This window comes from Gymnoscopelus microlampas (genome assembly GCF_963454915.1).
Source record: "Gymnoscopelus microlampas genome assembly, chromosome: 4".
NCBI classification, from domain to species: domain Eukaryota; kingdom Metazoa; phylum Chordata; class Actinopteri; order Myctophiformes; family Myctophidae; genus Gymnoscopelus; species Gymnoscopelus microlampas.
Window position 1 is genome coordinate 14,012,934 of NC_139941.1, and position 5,415 is coordinate 14,018,348.

Sequence of the window (5,415 nt, forward strand, 5' to 3'; positions counted from 1 at the left end):
AGAGAGAGAGAGAGAGAGAGAGAGAGAGAGAGAGAGAGAGAGAGAGAGAGAGAGAGAGGACAGAGAGAGAGGACAGAGAGCAACAAGGGAGAGAAGGGAGATGAGGAGAGAGAGAGAGAGAGAGAGAGAGAGAGAGAGAGAGAGAGAGAGAGAGAGAGAGAGAGAGAGAGAGAGAGAGAGAGAGAGAGAGAGAGAGAGAGAGAGAGAGAGTTGAGTGGCTCTTGGAAGCGATATTTAATTAGCCTTGGGTGACTAGTTGACTTGTGAGGAAAAGGCCACTCCACACACTGCTCTCCTCCTGTCAAGTAGCCTGTTAGGAAGACTCTCTACTGAGACAGCTGGCAGGGAGAGAGGGAGAGATGGGGAGGGAGATAGGGGGGGAGAGAGGGAGAGAGGGATAGAGGGAGTGTGGGAGAGAGGGACAGAGAGAGTGTAGGAGAGAGGGAGAGAGAGAAGACAAAGAAACAGAAGGGGATAAGAGAGAGGGCAGAGAGCAACAAGGGAGAGGAGGCTAAAATCCTCAAGTGTTCATTAACTCTGAAGAGCGTGGAGGGTCCATTTGGTTAGGCCTACATTTGTGCACACACTGAGGATTTTAGCCAGAGAGGGAGAGGAGGGAGAAGACAAAAAGGTGAATGGGGAAGAGGGGAATAATGGAAGTGAGAGAGGGAAAAGGGCCAAAGGTTTTAGGAGAGAGCGAGAGAGAGAGAGAAGGGTGCAGGGGTGGATCATGAGAGGATGAAAGGATCTGCTGGGACCCAAAATGATCTAACATCTTCCTGTTCCTTCATGTCTAGACTCTTCTGTTGACCCACTTTCGTGCTGACCGTCCGTCCGTCCGTCCGTCCGTCCGTCCGTCTACTCGTGCCTCACCGAAAATAGAGGCTCAACAAGCTCCCAACTTGTCACGATGTGGCACGTCGTGAATCTGTAGACTGGCTACTTTCAGCAAGTGACACCATTGTACCCCAACGCACTAATAGTCACGGCTATGTCGTTACCACAGCAACCAATGCACATAGTTGGACAATGTCTGAATACACAAATCCGTGATCTGATTTCTGGCAAATAACAGTGTGGACACCTAAAGATCATATTTGAGAAACACATCTGATTTGTCTGATGATGTCCGAACAAAGCTTTAGAAAGGTTGTCTGTCTGTCTGTCTGTTGTCTGTGTGTTTCTTTTACCATGTCTGTCTCCTGTTAATCGTCTCTCTGCACTCTGACTCTGTGTCTGACTTCCTCTTCTCTGTTTTTCTCAAGCAAACGTTCACACAGTATATACTGTAGGGCACTGCTGAGGCACACATGCTGTGCCATGAGACAAGTCCAGGTGTGCCATGGTATTTTGAAGCAAGGCAACCACACATTATTACTGAAATATACAACCATACAAAAAGTTCTGAATTATCAGTATTATGTGGGTACGCATTTCTTAATACAGAGGTGAATAATATAACCTTAATTTTTTTTTCTACCACTGTAAGCATGGCGTGTCTATTTTGGGAATGTTGTTAAAGGCAAAATGTTTACATTTTATTTATTTATCTTTTCACAAATGTTGTAAATAGCCAATCTACACAACATGTCGCATTGGGACATGGTGTGAGCTTATAGATTTGTGAAAGCATATGAAAAGGGGCTTACAGTGAGTTAAACTTTGTATTAGGTATTTGTAAATGAAAATAAAAGTGTGATAAAATGTTATAGAGGCTATTTTCCACAGATACTGTATGAACACAGGTGTGCCTTGAGATTTTGACTAGTCTAGCCCTTAATGGAAAACTACTGCTGTAGAACATACAGTAAGTCTAGGGTCATCAGCCGTACACATGAGGGAGATTGGTAATAAACTAAATTGGGGAGAATATGGGGTATTTGTGCATGGATTATTGTTGTGACTACACATTAATAGTGTACATCCATTTTGTTTTGTGTGTGTGCAAATAAGTGTTCTGCCTGAATTGTCTCTCTCTGTGTGTGTGTGTGTGTGTGTGTGTGTGTGTGTGTGTGTGTGTGTGTGTGTGTGTGTGTGTGTGTGTGTGTGTGTGTGTGTGTGTGTGTGTGTGTGTGTGTGTGTGTGTGTGTGTGTGTGTGTGTGTGTGTGCCTGTGTGGTGGGCAGATGGCAGAGCAGATGATGATTATGGTGGTATTAAATTGGCATTGGGTTGGCGAGTGCTGCTTTAATCACAAAGTGTAGTGTGTGCACACACACGCACGTCCAGTATAACCCATGCATTAACGTATATAGGCAGACACGTGTCTACTCAAGTATGCAGAGACACACACACACACACACACACACACACACACACACACACACACACACACACACACACACACACACCCCTACCTTCAAATTCCTACTGTTATACCTATGTTTACACTACAATCTATGGCTGCTTGCTTCTAAACATTATATTTTCTTTAGCGATTCATCTGTTGATTATTTTCTCGATTATTCTATACTATACTCGAGTTAGTTGTTTGGTGAGGTCTATAAAATGTCAGATAATGGCGTCCTCAAACTCTCTGAGTTAAATTAACGGTGAGGATTTTACACTGTGGGTAGAAAGAGAACATGTAAGCATGTTGCAGAGCAGTGGCCAGCCCATCTGACCACTTAACACGGCAGCTATTCGGCTGCCGTGTTAAGTAGAAAGATGGGTGGGCCGTGTGCAAATCTTTGCTTCTGGGGGGTCCCTGGAACAAAATATTTTGAGATGGGGGTCGGCGGCCAAATTCATATAATTTTGGGGGCCCTTGACATGAATTTTTTTTTTTCAAAAAAACGTAGGATTTAGAAGACATTTGTAGAATCCCGGTCGGAAGTGGTCCACCGAAATCGGTGGACCGGTTCTCGAGATACACACAGAAACCTATTTTTAATTGTGTTTTCTATTTGTTTTTCAAGACAAAATGCCATGAAATTATTTTAACATTATTATTTGCTTAATATTCATTTAATTTTTGCCACTTATTTGGTGTTATATCCTCACGGCCCCTGGCCCACAGGTTGAGAACCACTGTAGAGAAAAGGAAGGGAGGAGAGAGTGGAAGGAAAGTGTTCTCTGTCTCTCTGTCTCTGGGTTCTAAATGAATGACGGAAGTGGGAAGAGGATCGTGGCTGAGTGTGGGGGGGGGGGGGGGGGGATGGAGAGAGAGAGAGAGGCTGGGGGTCAAAAGCTCAATCTATCCCTCAGATGAAAAGCAAACGGCAATAGCGGCGGCACAAACAGGCGTGTCGTCTCTGGGAATTGGCTGGCTGGCGTTGGGCTCCTTTTGCTTGCGATCCCCCCCACCCCGCCCGCAAGCCGTGCAAATGGGAGCGAGAGAGATGGAAGGGAACGGCATTTATATTTCATCGGAGCAGACACCACGATGCCACTTAAATTGATGTCGCAGCCCTCCGGGGTGGGGTAAAGACGACAGGAGTGGTGGAGGAGGAGGGGGAGGAGGAGGAGGAGGAGGAGGGGGGGGGGGGGTGCACAGAGAGATGAGGTGGCGGCGGGGCTGGGTGCGAGAGGTTAATCTAGAACAAATATCCATCGTGACAGAACAAGAGGGGCCGGATGCGGCCAGTTGTTACTTGGAGTGGATGAAAACAGATTTACACTGTCTGAGAGGGATTGGACATGAACATAGATGACAGACGACAGAGCCACAGAGAGAGAGAGAGAGAGAGAGAGATAGAGAGACGCACGCACACGCGCACACACACACACACACACACACACACACACACACACACACACACACACACACACACACACACACACACACACACACACACACACACACACACACACAGAGAGAGAGACAGAAAAAGACACAAGACACAATAAAATCCTCCATTTACCTCCAAAGAGTGTACGTTTGGTTACATTTGTACACTCGTCAGCGTTTCAGGCAGTTAAATGAACATTGGAGATTGTACCTGTGTACCATGTGTGACTGACAGGGTTCATTCACGTGGTGATGTTCCCTGATCCTCTGGCGGAGCTGCAGGCGATTAAAGACTGAGCTCAAATCAATATCGGAAGCCCTGGAATGGTTACCAGGGGACTCCGAACGAGTGGGACGGGGAAAAAAACTCTGTATTCTGTTCTCCGTCCCTTCCATCGGTGTCTGTGTGAAAGGACGGAAAAGGACGTGTGGTACCAGTATTTGATTTGTAAAAACAGAGGCAGAGCCATTTTCTTAACAACATAAGCCCTATATACGTCCTATATGTCACAACGCATCAGGATGCAATGCGTTGTGAGTGTGTAGATGTGCTATTTTCTCTATTTTAGATTTTTTTATGGAAATTTGAGAAATTTGGAAACATATGCCAGGCTTAATGTGGTCAACAAACATTTTTTTGTAAAATCTGATATTATCAAACATAAATATCAAACAATCTACATTTCCCATAAGGAAATGCATGTATTTAATTCAGTCTGACCAGAAGCACGGATGAAACATATCCCCCGGTCATAAAAGTGAATGTCCAGGGCAGGGTATCAAAAGCAGAGACATGGATTTCCCCCCAACCCCCCCAGTAATTCCATCCCTGTGTGCTACTGTACGTTCGTACGTAGACATTGCAGACGGGCGTTTTTTAAGCGCTGTTGAGAGTGATTTTTTCATTGGACGTAATTAAGCAGGGAGGTGTCATGTCAGATTTGCACGTCCACGTCACAATAGGATTCAGGTTAAAAATGGGCAAAGACCCCAACCTTTACAGTAGGCCAGTGATTATCAACCTTTTTTAGATTTAAAAAAAATATATAGATACAGTTTGATTTGCGCCGATATTGTCTGTCATTCATTTAATGTACTGTAGTTACAGAGATAACAGTGAACTCTACAATATCCATTGTGGAAGATTCTCTAGTTGTGTATTTGGACATGGAAATGCATGGTGAAGATAAACTATCAGTCATCTAGCTGAAGACCCTCTGGAACTCCCTCAAGGACCGCAGGGGGGAGAGAGACCTCAGACCCCACATTGAGTACCACAGGAGTAGGTGGACCCCTGGTGGTCGCAGTGTGGGTGAGTTGGGACCCAACAGTTTTGCAGACTCACCAAAAAAGGTGGTCTAAAGGTTAGAGGAGCGCACTAGTTGCAAGAAGGTTCCGGGTTCGAGTCCCCGGACCGGCAGGACAAATCTGGGTGGGGAAGTGAATGGCCATCACTCACCCAACACTACTGAAGTTGAGCAAGACACTGAACCCCCAACTGTTCCAGTGGAGCTGTTCAGTGGCCAACAGTATAAGACTGTAGTTGTCAGGTTTTAATGTGTGTGTCTATGTGCAGGGCCTTGCTGCAAATGAGCACAGCTACTACCCTGGGTACATACAGATTTAAAAAAGCTCCCATCAGACAGTGTTCAGAGCCCTTGCAAAAGAAACAGATGTGAACCAGGT